General features: G+C 39.8%; 1 protein-coding gene across 3 annotated transcripts in view; it reads right to left on the reverse strand.

Moving 5' to 3' along the window:
• Positions 1-16,759, reverse strand: part of RARG (retinoic acid receptor gamma) — a 170,269-nt gene that overhangs the window by 131,300 nt on the left and 22,210 nt on the right. Inside the window, exon 1 of one of the 3 annotated variants that reach the window (XM_039330517.1) lies at positions 9,114-9,367. The exons of 1 other annotated variant lie outside the window; for it this stretch is intronic. The gene's annotated coding sequence lies outside the window, so the exon portion shown is untranslated. Of the gene's footprint in view, positions 1-8,749; positions 8,770-9,113; positions 9,368-16,759 lie in introns of those variants that run through there. One more of the 3 variants, XM_039330518.1, reaches the window with a different exon arrangement.

Raw genomic sequence — 16,759 nt, forward strand, 5'->3', positions numbered from 1 at the left:
CAAATTCTTCATACTTTTCTGAAATAACATTTTAATGAATATAAATAGATTTATGGGAAAGACTTTAAAAGTTAAAGATGTTAATGTTGAATTGCATGCCAAAGCACTGGAATCTGATGGTCTATGAGGAATTATGATTATGCCCTGCAGAAGATGTGGCAAAAAGAATAATATTGAGAAACTGGAGAAGTGAAATTATTCCAAGTATTAAGGTTTGGTTTTTAAAAATGTGTAATTTACCCTTCTTGGAAAAGTCAATATTTTCTAATAATCAAAGGATGAAACAAGAGTATGTTCAACTTTAGCATAGATGTTATGGTATTTTACAATAACATTTTGATTATAATATACAATGATATGATTTCTTGTGATCCAGTAGCTATCTATAAGTTTAATATACAAGAGAGATTTTTTGCTTTTTAAAATATTTTTCTTTTTAATTGTCTTCATTTTTATGGATTGTTTCATATAATTTTGTTATTACTATCTACTTTGGTATTTTACTTATATTATTTCTTAAAATAATGAATTTTTGAAAAAGTTGCTTAGAAAATTGGTCCTCAAAGTTTGGAAAAAAAATGAACAGTCCTTTTGCCAACCCCAGGCATGCCATAAGAATAAAAGGAAACAAAGAATCGCCCATGATCCTAAGATTGGTCTGGAGGAAGGATTCAAGCAGATTCTTAAAAGGATACAAAAAAAGTAATTTTTGGAGACAGGTTCTAAATGGGACAGGTGGCTCCCAATGTTTGTTTGCCCACTGAAAAGTCCCTCATGCCTCTATAGGATTCTGCCCTTCTGACTTGTTATAAGGATCAGGACTCCCTATCAGTTTTTAAGGAAATTTGGGAAGGGAAGCCAAACTTTCTTTTTTAACAATGTCAATTATATTCCACAAATGAGAGACGTTGTAGAGAATATGAGGGAACTGGCTCTAGAAAACCTTCAGCAGATTCAAGTCCACCCAAAATTACAACAGGATCAGCATACCAAGCTTCATGACCAGATATTGTCCCGAAGGCACTTTTTCAAGAGGCAACTGGACTTTCTTGTTTTTTTTTTCCTTTTTGCTTCTCATCCAATAAGCTTCTTCAGTTCTGACTGGATGGTGGGGAATGGAAGGATTTATATTCCTTGAAGACAGTTGGTCATTTGGATTCTTTTAGAGAGTTGGTGAGGCCCCTTGGAGGTTTATCTATGTTCTCAGAGTCACCTGAGTAGGGATACGACATCATATATCTCCTGTCTACAACACAATTCTTTCAGCAGTTCCAAGCAGACTCCACACCCATTTGCACTACTCAAGTGACCTGATACTGATACTTTTCATTAATAAATGCATTCAGCCAACAAACTCCATCTCAGATCTTATGATTGTAACATTAGTCTAATTTTTTAATTTTTTTCTTGCTCATCAGCTGTTCTTGTTGTTTTATTAGTACTTGCCAGAAAAAAAATTAATGAAAAATCACATGTTTATCCACCCTTTTTTGCTGTTTTCATTAATACTAATAAAGCTATTACTCCACTATGGATTTTGATTACTTTCTCTAACAGACCAAAACAGAAATAATTTTTAACATGCCCAGTTTGTCCCAATTTGTAACATCTTGCATAGTTTTTCCCCTGTCTATACCAACACACTATCCACCATATTTCCAAGTGATGTCTTTGGCTTTGCCACATAAACTATGACTATTTCATCCAAGCTCAGCCAAGATCTTTTGTGAAAACAGTAGTTGCATTGTGTGAGTGCAAATAGCAGCTCTGCCCTTCCAGGCCTTAGCCCAGGGCTATGTTAGGTTAATATCAAATTAAAAAACAGTGAACCCGACTACTATAGTCATTTGTTTTCCTACAACATTTTATTTCCTTGCCTGAAGAGTCCAGTGTTGTTGGGATCCATCATATTGTATCATTTGCCCATTTAGTCTAAGAATGGCATTCAAGTTGAATTAATAACACTTCCTCTCTCATTATTTCTGGCTTGTGGCTGGTTGCCTGCTCTCATAATCTAACTAGATGTTTGCAGCATAGCTTGGCTTTTATCCATAGGTCAGATTTAATAATGACTCTACGAGAAGTTCCTTGTTAAACTTGGCTGATCTCAAAAAGTTAAGCAGGTTCTTAGGAAATCCTAGGGTCTTAACTAAAGTGAGAAGTTGAAAAAAGATTGCAGAAAAAGTTGCAATCTTTCGATGAACAAACCAATCAAAGAAAGAAAAATCCTTTTCATATATTTGTCAGGAAAGGTGCATGGACACATCCATGGTCATTGAGAATTGAGCTCAATTTGAAGATTACATTTTATTAAAAAGACTTCACCATACCAATTGAGAGAGCAGTAACTTAAAACATATCTTCCCACATCTTAAGAGAAATCCAAGTCCTTGTTTTTCCTTTGCCCTAACATAGTGATCTTCCTTTTCTCTGAATCATTCTGCTTTTATTTATTTATTTATTTATTTATTTATTTATTTATGAGACTTATATACCGCTTTAAGTGCAAGCACTCTCTAAGTGGTGTACACCAGTAAGCAATGTGTATATATATATATATATATATATATATATATATATATATATATATATATATATATTTACATTGCCCCCAACAATCTGGGTCCTCCTTTTACCTACCCCAGAAGGATGGAAGGCTGAGTCAACCTTGAGCCGGTGAGATTTGAACCGCTGACCTGCTGAACACAGTCAGCTAAAGTGGCCTGCAGTACTGCACTCTAACTGCTGCGCCACCTCGGCTCTTTTCCACCAATGATGTTCTTTATGTCTGTCTGACTACTTCTCTCTTCTTTCATTTGGATTGATGTCTCCTGTCACAGTCTGTTCTAATTACCTCAATGGGATCCTCTTGAATTTCTATAATTGCTAAATAGCACAGCCACTTCTATGTGGTTGGGAACCATAGGTGTTGATATTCAGCACATCTTAAATGCCACGAGATAGGATGACCTATTATATTGGTGCTCTCACTATAAACTACAATAGGCTTCCATCTGGACCTACACAATTTCCAAACACTTTGGGGATAAGGCAATTGTCCAATACATCTCAAGACTGTCATGTTGAAGAATGCTGCCTTCCAAGTACCACTTCAATTAGCCTTGGCTCTGTTATTCCAATCTGTTCAAACTCATTTTAAGAATATATTCCAACATGATTTGATTTCTCCAGTCTAGAATATATACATCCCCAGGATACTTTGGATAGCTTTGAAACCCACAACTTTTAGAGACTCAATCAAAATGCCATAGACTTTTGAATAACATGATCCTACTCATTCAACTAAATCTCAATTATTTACTTTGTTAATGGGACAAGAGCTGCAATGGATTTACACATAAAAAGATGAGAGATGAATCATTTGTATCTCTGGTGCTTGCCGACAACACCTGTCACATTTTATCCATAATAGCAAGAGAAAGGGCATGGCAAATCAACATAAACAACCCTACTGTGTTATTTTCTAGAAACAAGCCAGCTTCTGGGAAACTCCTTCTTCCCACTCAAATCCCATACCTTTAACATTTCCTACAGTTGTCTGGTTAGTAAGTTTCATCATTCTCTGACAGCATTATTGGGATGATAGGAACTGCAGTCCACAGTCCTCACTGCTGTCCCATAAAAATATTTTGAAAAGTAAAAACCCACAGTGCAACCTCTTCACTAATTCAGACTTCTTGATCTAGCCTGATGTTCTCAAAATGTCTTAGATTTGCTTCTCCACAGTTAAAATAGAATTTCAGGTGTTAATCCAATGGTTGGGGGGAGGTTTCAGATTAAGGAAGTTTGACCTAGAGGATTGATTGCCAGCCCTTTGAGGTGGATAAGAGGAGATTCCAAAATTGCCTTTTATTGTAGCAAGGTATAATAAGAGACTACTAAAAGTCTGTCAGAGTTTCTCTGTCCTATGTAATCAGACAACAAAACAAAATCAATTCTGAGTTTCTTTCTTATGCTTTCACAGTTCTTTACCTTTCCATTGCCAGAGCCAGACTTGCCAATATTTAAAAAAAAAAAAAAAGCTAAGAATCATTGTTACCTTGCTACTCAATGCAGTACAAGTGGGAAGAAAAGAAGAGTACATTCACGTTTATTTTGGTCAGGAACCAATTATTTAAGTAGGGTTTTTTTTCTGTCAAAAGAAAGTTATGCAAGAAAAGGGAGCAAAGAAGTAATAGCAATACACACAACTGTCTATGCTAAGTTAACCTAATTAGTCATGCAGAATTATGTGAATTGACTATACTTCCATGCCTTGTTTACCTTGTTCAGAATCCAAAGTGAAGCCCAGCTGAGGCATTCTCATGGAAGGGAGGGAGAGCTAGACATAGTGAATGTCCTACCTTCAGACCATTGTTAATTTTTTATTCAAGCCTTCACAGGTTACTGCTCATATATTTCTATTCTCCATATTACTGAAGACTAAAAACTTGGATTTTCTTTTCAACTATACATATTTGGCATTGCCCAAATGGCAATTCCTTGCCAGAATAGCAGGCTTTCCTGTCTCACTAGATATAGAAAATGCTAGTCTGATGATGGTCATGATGAGATTTAGAAGAAAATATATCCCATGGGAATCAGGAATTGACATCATCTTACATTAGCTAGCTCTCCTATTAGTAATTAACCCACAACTGTTTTTCTGACATTAATCTCAACTTAATGGCTTTGGGTAGGTTAGACTACAAATTACATAATTCATACTTAGTCTACTTATAGACCCTGTTGGCTTGCTATGACAGGACTATAATCTAATATAACTGAAGGGTATTAGATTGGAGAACTAATTTTGAATATAAGAATCGCAAAATAAGGCCATGGCAAGTATAACCTCCACTTTAGGTAATAGAAGACCTGTGGTCCTCTTGCACATCCTATTACCTGCCCAGAGTACCTGTGCTTGTTGTGCAGAAAATTTCAGCTGAGCTCCACATGGCCAAGAGGCACATAGCAAGCAACACATTTCATCTCCACATTATTTTTGATTCCCTCCCCACAATATATTCCTAGATTCTTAAGTTGATTAGCAAATACATGTTTTGGAAACCCCTGGATCTCCTAGAAAGTTGTATATAGCCTCTTAATAAGGCCAGTAATGACAAAGGTTTCTTGAATGACACATTGCCCACAATTATCGATCATTCCCTGCCATGAACAAGATGCAGTGTTGCTTGTATTCTGTCTCAAAGGCCTGGCTGAAGTCGTTCTAAGCCAAAAGGGCATTCTAGAACCCTTTCCTAGATCCTCTATAAATGGGAAGAAAAGAAATATTGAAGTATTCTTGGAAGGGAGCATTCACTGTATTCTTCAAAAATGATTGGCCATCATAAATTTGGATCATGTTTTAGAAATGTTACATTTAAAGCTTTTCCTGGTCACTGAGTCAAAATTCTACCCACCCTTCCCTGAATCAGCAGAAAACTACATCAGCAAGAAATCTAATGTTCCCACTGCTGTCTCTTATCTAGCCTCTCTGCCCTCTGATCTCACTCACTCAAAGGTAATAGGCAAAACCTAACAAATTTCACATACCTGCAGGCTGCCATTGAACTATGCCAAGAATGAAAGTGCTACTTCTACCTTAGTACAGCTAAGGCTGACTTACGCTTGTCCATTCATGGACTGGAAATGAAATGAAGGCAACCTCAGGAGGACATGGAAAAAAAGAGATGTGGTCTGGGCACATTTGTGCTATTATTAGTGGGTAAAGATTAGCAAGTGGGCAAAGACTCTAAGGCAGAAAACATGAAATGGAGAATAGTTGGGAGTTTTTCAGAATAGCTATATTAGAACAAAGATGATATTTTGCTACCATATTTTTGATACATTCTGTTTATACAATAATGGCCATTTCAGTGGACACAACATATTCTGTGCAATAGAGATGAGATAAAAGGAACACTCTCCTTGCTCTAAGAATTTATAATATTGTATAAATATGGATCTATGCACATCTTCTAACAATAGGTTAAGCTAAATGGCACGTTCCATTCATAGTGAATGACCAGAGAAGAGAGTCAACTCAATCAACTACATAAGAAAAAAAAAATGTGCCCAACAAGCTTTGGAGGTAAAGGACAATGTTGAAAGAAGAAAGGAAAGGAATAAAGCTTTCCAAAGTATGTAACAAATAGAAAAGATAAGCAGAAGGCTAGAGACAACTTGTAAATGAAAATAAAAAACCATACAATGGGAAAAGGTTTTAAGTTTATCTTGTCCAACTCTGTGTTCATGCAAGACTCAATAAGATCGTCTCATACGTATCTGGGGGCAACGTAAAGCCCAATATTTTTCAATTTCCTGACTATTCTTAAAGGGGAAAATGAAAAACAAACACAACTATAGTAATTAGCAAGGAAACATCTAAAAAGCCAGATTGGACAATAATGCCAGTATTTTATTGTAACTCAAATGGATATCTCGGTTCTAAGCCTAAACCATTCTTAACCATGCTCAGATGATGATTACTGTCCAGTCCATATCTTTTAATCTTAGCCTCATTATTAAAAAGATGACATGGGCAGAAGCACATGTTATCCTGAATTAAATGAGAAAGACCGAAAATAGAGCTTGGAGAAGATCAAAGCAGAAGGCTACTCAGTCTGCAAAGGTTCCTAGCCCACCACTGGGACATGAATGCCTCTTTCAATCAACTATGGCCCAATGTTAAAAAAGAGTTTTTATTGCACCTCCCCACTTGATTTGCCTGAATACAGATTTTATCCATCATGGCTTTATTTATAAGCCTGCCTTTAATTTCATCCTTTTAACAGTTTATTTGTGGCCAAATGCTGCTGCTAATGAGAAACATAAAGGGAGCATTCCATGGGACCAAAAGTAACAGTAAACAGGACCCCAAAGGATTTTATAGTAGAAAAAATATGTCTCACTGTTGGTCCTTGTCTGCCATGTGAGAAACAGCCTGAATCCTGAGACAGGAGGGTATTCTAGTGGCCCATCCAAAAGCAATTTTAGTAGGCTATGCCGAAATACCATGTCCCCCCCCCCTTTTTTTTTATTCTGCACTAATCAGAGGAGAACAGAAACAAGTCCTGCTTTGTAATTAGACAGGCAGCAAATGAAGAAGGCAAAAAAAATCAATTTTCACCAACACAAAATATTCATGTGCTACAATTTTCACTCCACCCAATTTGGAAAAATCTGTGCATCATTTTATTTCATTATTATTCTGACTAATAAGTCTAATGACCTCTATATATCTCAGCCTTGTATCCCTTATTGTTAAAACAGGAAGAGTCACCCCACCTTTCCCTACAGGACAACTGAAGATGCTCAGATGCATAACAAAGGGGACAGAAAGAGAATTGAAAATATAACTGAACTTGGGGAGCAATCCTCAAATTTTCCTTTAGGGGGTGCTCACTTAAAAGATCCAGACTATACCATTCAGTCTGGTTCCATTTTCCAACCAAAACTTTAACATTAATATGTTAATATATACAAAACAGTCCAACAGAGACATAATGGAGACTTTTTAGATCTGCATTTAATTGGCTCCTAGCATAGACATATTGGCCTCATTATTTTTGGAATCCTATACACCATCATATCTTTTATTGAGGTCCAGACATCTGGACCTGAAAATTGGTTCTGTTGCTAGGCAGGCATCTACAGAAGATTGCCAAGGAAACAGATTTGTTGCCTACTCAACAGAACAAATCCAGGCATATATGCTACTAGCCACCACATCAAGCAAGCTTATTGTGCAATCAATAGTATACACAAGTGTTACTTATATAAGCAACAAGGAGGTACTACATGCAGAAGAGGAGAAATCAGAGAGCAGCAAGATGACAATAAAGGATGGATAAATGGATGAGTTAATTATGTATGCAAGTCCTTCTCTTACATGAAGAATAACATGGAGCAATATTGACTTGATAGCAAGTCAAAAGTAAAAGGACGGCTGAAAAGGTCTGTGCCAAGATAGAACTACAGGAAAGTTTACTTTGTTTTTTTCTTATGCCTAGCAGAACCAAAGAAACAATCCAACAATAAAATCATGACAATTTTTTGCCATTTTAGCAATATATGTCAAGATGGCACCATGGTTTAATTGATCAATTCAAGGATTTGGATAGCTTTTGGAAGAGAGGAAATGTCCATATAATGGTCCAGACATCTGGAGAACAGGCCCAAAGCTGCCCCACCTAATCCACAGCCACCCACCACTACAACGCTTTTTCCGGCCAAAGCCGAGTGCTTTCCCATAAAAATGCACAGATGCTGGGTACTCTTTTCTTAGAGACAGTATGGGCTGCCACACCCCTTCTCCTTCCGCAAACATTCACAAAGTAATCCCTTGCTGCCTGCACCCTCAACTTTGAAAAAACTTTGTTCAGGTATTCAAGAGGGAAGAGAAATGGTCCTAGGGAGTTAGGTGGGGGGAGGGAGGGAGGGAGAGGGAGAGAGAGAGATGCTTCGTTCTGTAATCACAAATTGCCTGTCTAATTGCCGGCATTTCTGGTGACCGAAAGCAGCCAAGGTTTCAACACCTTTTCAGCCCCAGTGCAAATCAGTATTCAGGGGAGATATCACTACACTGAATGGGACGGGAATTTGAAGGGGGGGAAAAAAGGAAGGCAACAGGGTTGTCAAAGCTTATCAAACTGGAGTTCACCCACATGAGCCGGTCCTCTGTCCAAACAAACTACCACCCACCCACCCAACACCGCCACACATATCTACATATAATTATCCTTACCCCAACTTTGTCACTCTCACACATTCTCAGAGCCAGAGTTCCTGCCATTCATAAGGTAGCCACGGACGAACATAGTCTCTGCAGTGTGTGTGTGTGTGTGTGTGTTTAGAGCCATCTCAGACATAAAGTTTTTCCTTCTCTCTCTCTCTCTCTCTCTCTCTCTCTCTCCTTCCCTCCCTCCCCCCTCTCTTTCATTCAAGAAGACCTTCCCCCTTCCACAGGATCCCCACCGTGCCGCGCTCAAGTAAAACTCCGAAGAGCCCTTGGAAACTCAAAAGAAAGCGGACCAGCCCAGAAATCCAAGCGCCAAATCAGGGGTCTGACCTCCCACCTCAGCTCAAGGCCCAGCCAACTGCCCACTCACCTGTTTGCCCGGGCAGGCTACATACGGGGTGGGGTGGGGTGGGGACCCCGAGAGAGACACCTGGAGCCCCGGGAACTTTCCACGTCCCGTCTCTCCCCGCTGCTCCTGCGCGAGTAGGAGCCTCCCTTGCGCTGAGAATCACTCTCTCTCTCTTTTTTTTAACGTTCACTAAGAAATCATTATACTCGGCTATTCATAACCCCAGTAGATCATGTGACACAGCCCTGAAAATATACAGCACATTTTTTCAAAAACCACAGAATGACTTCAGGCGAAGACACGGAAAATATTTTCTCTCTTCTCCTCCTCTCGCTGCCGCCGCCACCGCGGCCGCCGCTGCCGCTCCCCCTGCGCCCAGGCGTCTGTCAGCTTGTCAGAAAGGGCTGCTCCCATGTCCCACAACCAGCGGCTTCCTCCACCAAGCCAGGATGTGCCCGGAGACTGCCCGTCACTCACAGAGACCCAAAGGCGGGCAAACGTCTCTCTGTGTGTATCAGTACTTTTAGGTTTTGCCTAATGAAGCCCAAGCCATTTGTATCAGCCCTTCGGTTAACTCTCTGCCCACCACCCTCTGACGGCTACATTTCCACTACACACAACACTTTGTGAGTGCCTTTGTGAGTCACAATTTTGTCAAGCGGCTTTGCCATGTCAGGGAAGTTCATCACAGTCCCTCTGGTTTTCAACGGAGTGCCAGCAAGTTCTTTTTCAAAAAGTGGCCAGTGGGACCGAGCAAAAACTAAATGTCATTACTTTTAAATAAACAGAGTTAAATACAATTGCTCCAGTTCAGTAAATTCCCCCTTCTGTCATATTAGAAAGTAACCTGTGGTGCCAGACTTTTGGAAGTCTTTGGGATTGGTGGAAAACATCACAGTTTTCAGACTGAAGCCTGGAGATCTGAGATAAGCTCTTAACCTCTTCCTTCTCTACCCCCACCATTGCTTAGCCTTATGTAATTGGTAAAGTCCCAAGGAAGTTTCACAGGCTTAAAAGGAATCAGTGATCTCAGATAATAAGATTGACCCTGCCCAGAATAGTTCTTCAACCTGGTGCCCTCCAGACATTGGCCCGCAATTCTGGGCACTGTAGCATTAACACTTTGAGAGGATCCTAAAAAGTCTCTTTTTGGTGACTTCTCCTGAACTTTGGCAAATAAGTCGATACACGTAGTCCTCAAGCTATGACCACAACTGAGCCCAAAATTTCTGTTGCTAAGTGAGACATTTGTTAAGTGAGCAGTGCCCCGTTTTACAACTCTTCTTGCCACAGTTGTTAAGTGAATCACTGCAGTTGTTAAGTTAGTAACATGGTTGTTAAGTGAGTCTGGCTTCCCCATTGACTTTGCTTGTCAGAAGGCCAGAAAAGGTGATCACGTGACCCCGGGGGACACTGCAACTGTCATAAATACAAGTCAGTGGCCAAGTGTCTGAATTTTGGTTACGGGGTTGCTACAACGGTTGTAAGTGTGAAAAAAGGTCACAAACTTTTTCAGTGCTGTCATAACTTTGAACGATCACTAAATGAACTGTTGTAAATCGAGGACTACCTGTATGGAAATACTAGAGAACCACTCATATTGACTCAGATCCCTGTAGCTCACTACTATCTGTATAAATGGGCAGCAGACTTCCCCAGTTTAAGACCAAAACTTTTCTAGTCCTGCCTGGAAATGCCAGGAGCTAAACCTCTCCCACTGATTCCATAAGAATTTTCAAGACTTTTTTTTTAAAAAGCCACATGTTGCCTCCTGGGATGGTGATTATATATATTGTATCCTCCACCTTGGACATGATTAAGTATTTACACTAACTAGACCACCTGCTAGCAGGCACTGGTGCCACTAAATCCTCATTTTTAGAGCATTTGAACCTATGCCATGCTTGTACCAACCACTGGCTCTGGGAAAGGATGGGCTGTGTGATTTAGCAACTTTGAATATGCTAGCTAAAGTACGGAAAGCCACTTCATTATGAAAACTACTTCACTGATCAGGGGGGGGGGGGAACACACACGTGATTCTTTTCCTGAATTCCAAATCTTGAGATCTTGATGGGACAGACTGAAGGAGAATATGTGTAGGAAGAGATGCCTGTCATACCTACCCCTCACACACACCATTTCTAACTCATGTTTACCAGAAAGTAAGAAATGCACCTAGCAGCAAGGCAAGAGTATCGCTCTTTTTAACAATTGCATCTCCTCATTTCCATAGTGAGGGATGAAGAAGTTCAGGTCTCCAAACCCTTGACTTGCTGTAGCAGAATACTCAGCCCCACAGACGGGGTTGGGGGCCTATGAAGTAGACAGCTCAGCCCCTCTTTTGCTGAGCTTCAGGGTGCAACAGAGGAAGCAGCCACCTCCAACCCAGTTTGATGGAGAGGCTTGAGCAGTCCTGTCTAAACTAGTTGCCCCCACCTCTGATAAATGCTGCAGGCTTATCAGACAAGACAGCCTGTTCCAACAAGACAGCTCTCCTGTCCTGTTCGGGTTTCCCCCCCCCCCCACTTGTCTGTTCTTTGTATTGCTGCTCACATTCTGGGAGTCTCTTCCCTCTTTTGTTTTCTACAGATTGTGATGCAGCTTATGACCACAATTGAGCCCAAGATTTCTGTTGTTAAGTGAAATATTTGTTAAGTGAGTTTTGCCCCACTTTACGACCTTTCTTACCTCCATTGTAAGGTGAATCACTGCAGTTGATAAGTTAGCAATCTGGTTGTTAAGTGAACATGGCTTCCCCATCGACTTTGCTTCTCAGAAGGTCGCAAAAGGGGATCACAGGACCTTGGGACACAGCAATGGTCATAAATATGAACCAGGTGCTAAGCATCTACATTTTCATCACATGATGCTGCAAAGGTCGTAACTGTGAAAAACGGTCATAAGTCACTTTTTTCAGTGCTGTTGTAACTTTGAACGGTCACTAAATGAACTGTTGTAAGTCGAGGGTTACTTGTATTAGGTTGGCTACTGATGGATCTTTTCTCTGATAGCTCCAGCAAGGGGAAGCTGAACCGGGACAGTCTATAATCCTCTGTGCTTATTCCCAGAGAGTCAGAATTCCTCTCTTCCCATGCCCGGTCCTATTCAATCACCAACTGTACTGTACTTGCAGTTTACTTTTAATAGGCCACTTGTACCATTAGTCTTGGTGCCTTTTCTAGTTTGGCCCTCATAGAAAAGGGCAAAGGTACTCTGAAAACCATGAAAAAAAGAAAAAAACATCTAAGACTTGTTCAATCCCAAAAAGATTCATTTATGCTAGGATAACAATTAAAACTGCACTCATACTTTGTACTAAGGCATGATTCACACATCATGTGGAAAATAAGCCAAGATTACAGACAAAGTGATAATAGTTTTAATTTATTCCTGCTGTGTTTTCCCTTCTTTTTCACAGGTCCTATCTCGTGCTTTTGTGGCTGGACTCCAGACTGATTTATGCCTTAATTAAAACAAACAAACAAACCAGGAATAAACCAGAGACTGCAAATGATCACATCACTATGTGCATATAATGCTAAATGAAAATGGTCATTAGTAAGTCAGCAAGAAACCAGGATTTTTATATTGTGATGTACCATCCATTCAAACTATAATTTATTTCCTGGTTCCATTCTTTCATCTACACATCACGCTAACAGCCAAAACCAACAACCACAATTTGACTGAATGTAATATGTGAAGCCCAAAGTAACTACCCTACCCAACTTCATAATTACAGTTCTCAAGAGCTACATCTTTCATAGTCTAGTCACTGGGGAATATTACTGCTGATGGGGACAAAATTCACAAGACCACTAAGGATAGCACTATATCCAGTTTGCCATGCAGTGGCAGATGCCAACATTTAAAAATAACATCTGCCTGCCTTTCTAAACAAATATGTTACACCTGGGGATATCTAATGCCATTATCAATACCATATCACTACAGATATAAACCACACTTCCTACAAACTACATCACACCATTCTCAGTGGTGGTCTAGAGTTAGGCTGCTTATTAATGGGGTAAGGAGTAGCTCAGCTCTGTCACTGAAGAAAGCAGGCTTTACATGCAAAAGGTCCTAGGTTCACTTCTTCACTTTTCATTTAAAATATAAATGACATTGAAAATAGCCCAGCCAGTAATTGCTATTAGCCACTCAAGTATGCAATCTTGGCCAAAGGGCAATGGTTTAAAGAAACATCTCATATATCATAAGGAATTTTTCATACTACTTTGGAGAAAACAAAATTTCTTGGGGTACTAAGACATCACTAGACAGCTTAATAATGGAAAGATTTTCAGAAATGATTGAGCCATCAGCATGTAGTCAGAGACTTCAACATCAAGTACTGCCCTAGCAGAGGCTTATGAGGAAATGAGATGCAGTACATTTGGTGGCCCACTGATCCTAGCAAGCACCAAGGGAAAGAAGAATATAGAATTAGATAAGCCTTTGATATGATCCAGTTAAGGCTTTCTTATGTTTTTATGATAAGCAAGGGCAAGACAGCTAAAAAGCACGGAGATCAATGTCAGTAAAGCAATCGTGTGAGTTCTGCCAAAATGGCAACTGGCAATTCACATCTCTGTTACTAAGCCATCATGGAGGGAAGCATCCTTAACAATGAGCCAGCCAGCCTTTTCTGGAAGCCCAAATGGTTATTGGCATCTTATTAAGATATGGGATGATATGAGAAAGTCCCAGAAGGAAGAATTGAGTCTGGTTGGTACGCTTTATACTTCCATTTGACTCCAACATGAGAGATTCAAATGACCCAGCCATGACCACACCGGGAACGTGCAACTCTGGACTATGATAAGACTCCTTTGAGTTTGTGGAGTCCTTGTTGCTCTTTGAGCTTGGTTGTTTTCTTGAAGATGTTTTATTGCTTAACTAGGTAAAGTGCTAGAACACGGGTGTCAAACTCGCCACGCCACATGACGTATCACGACTCTTTTTGTATTGTCGGCAATGGGGTAGGAGCGGTTTCGGTATGATAAAACTGGCCCGTGGGCCAGCAGTTTGACACTCCTGTGCTAGAAGCTTCTAGTTTAGTAATGAAACATTGAGCTACAATTATTCTCCTCTATCCTTCAAGTTTTGTTCTAAAAAAAATTAGATTTAGCTTTAGCAAGCAATAGAATATTCCTTCTCTCTGTTACATTCAGATGCCATGGAACGTTCTTCCTTTCCTTAGCTTAGAAAATGCACTGGAGAAGGTGCCACCTAATTTATTACTTCTGAAAGAAATATTTTATCCAATCCAAGCAGATCATCACCTTTCTATTGGTTAGCCATGTCCCAGAAACACCTACATTTTCTCTTTGAATATTCAGTAGCAGTACTGAGATATCTAATAAAAGAATTTGTGCCATAGTCCTTTCCACCATCGGAAGCTATTCTGAGGCACAGGTTATGTTAGTACACTTTTAGGTGCATGGAAATGAACATATAAGCATTTAGCATTTTCTGTACAGCAGTAGGCATACTATGTACAGCTGTCAAGTGACAGTTGTATTATGTTGATGTTGGTATGCAAAACTCCACAGACATTACTGTATGCTTTGCACAATATATACAAATTCTTTATCTCTCCAACATTATTCCTCTGCATGGTTTTGTATTTGATTGCTAGGAACACATAAATGACCAGTTTATCTGATGAACATAGTTTTACAAAACTGATGTTATGTCATCAATTAAATTGTCCATCAGACTAAACTAGGGGAGGACATGGTAAAGAAACACCATTTATTTTTCTCTTACTTCTGTCCTGGCAACTTGCAACCACAGGATATACCACTAACCTTGATGTATTGTTGCTTACCCATCAACTTAAGCTGAATCTTGAACAATTTCTACCATTAAAACACACACACACACAACAGCAAGCTTCTAGACCTTGTGAGTTCACCTGAAAAGATGCCAACAGCTTAATATACAACTTTTTTTTAATATCATACCCTTTTGATAAGAAGCACAGATAAGCATCCAACTTTTATCTCAGTCCCCATTTCTGACTCAAGAGAAGCTGAATACTAAAAAAAATGCCATCTAAAATATCTTCCAGCTAAGCAGAAATGTTCATCTGATATCTCACATCTATACTTTACACTACAGCACATAGCTGTGAGAAGGGCGAATAAAAATGTTTGTATATGTAGAAAATACACAGGATGCTTTAAAGCACCCACAAAATGGTATTTCAATACATGCTTGTCTAATTGCACGCTGGTATTGTACCTATAGAAAACAGCCTCTCTGGTGGTCCATTTAAGGATTAATTCTAAGCCTGGAATTTTATGTAGAATCCATCTCCTTGTCATATGTTAAGTACTTTCAAGTACAGACTTTAGATGCTCTGTGTATAAAAGCACTTTCTTCTGCAAAACAAAGAGGAGGAGAATATATGGAGTATCTTCTCACCCAGAAAGGGGGGAGGTGGAGTTAACCTATATTTCATGGGATCATAGAGGAGCCAACAATCAGAAAGGGAACAAATCTAATCACAGGAAGGATGGGCAACGTTTTCAGCCTTGAGGGCACTTTGCCTTGCCAGGTCAGATGCTGGGGACCACACACACACACACACACACACACACACACACACACACACACACACTGAGAGGGAGGGAGAGAGAGAGAGAGAGAAGCACACATATATGTACACGCACAAACCTCTTTTGTATACCCACACACGGAGGAAAGATTGTCTACACGGCAGCCACCCACAGGATTAGACAATCCAATTCAAAGTAGTGTGCCAAAGGCAAAAGACAGGAGCAAACAAGGTATTGTACCTCTGCCAAGTACATGCAAACCTTTAAAAATTGCTGCTGACTCCTGAAGAAAACTAGGGCAGATGAATATCCCCCTGGATCTTCTCTGCCTCCAAGTAACTGCCAATGTGGGGCTTCCTCCTGACCTCCAATTCTGCGGTCTTCATTTCAATAGGACATGAGCTCTGAGGCCCAAGTGAATTGCAATTAATTCATACACATACATACATACATACATACATACATACATACATACATACATTACACACACACACACACACACAGAGAGAGAGAGAGAGAGAGAGAGAGAGAGAGAGAGAGAGAGAGAGAGAAACACAGACCCACACACACACATATATATGTATATATTCACACTTGTGGTTGTTTTAAGAGACATGATGTGACAGCTTTGTACTCAGTGTTCCTCCCTTCTACTCCAGTTCACTTCACTGGTTGCAATTAGATATGCAGAAACAATAACATGACTGATGAAATGCCATCATGCTTTTCAGCACAACCTCAGATTTATCTTCACAGTAACATATACATTGGTCGCAGATGTTGCCACACTGCAACTCACAGAATGTGTATAGTGGTAGTCTTCAACTTACGACAATTGGGACAAGAACCTCCATGCTAAACAAGGCAATTGTTATACTCAGTTACAGATCCTTTTTGGCTTGGGTCTTTAAGTAAATAACATGGTTGTTAAGTGAACCTGGCTTCCCCCTCTCCCCCCCCCAATGACTTTGCTTGTCAGAAGTCAGCTGGGAAAGTTGCAAATGGCGATGATAAGTACATGCCAGTTGCTGATGCCCAAATTTTGCCCATGAGACTATGAGGATGCAGAGACAGTTGTAAATGTGGAGGACTAGT

The sequence above is a fragment of the Crotalus tigris genome, unplaced genomic scaffold, assembly GCF_016545835.1.
Source record: "Crotalus tigris isolate CLP2741 ecotype Arizona unplaced genomic scaffold, ASM1654583v1 scf7180000024429.2167931701:2281839, whole genome shotgun sequence".
Classification (NCBI taxonomy): Eukaryota; Metazoa; Chordata; class Lepidosauria; order Squamata; family Viperidae; genus Crotalus; species Crotalus tigris.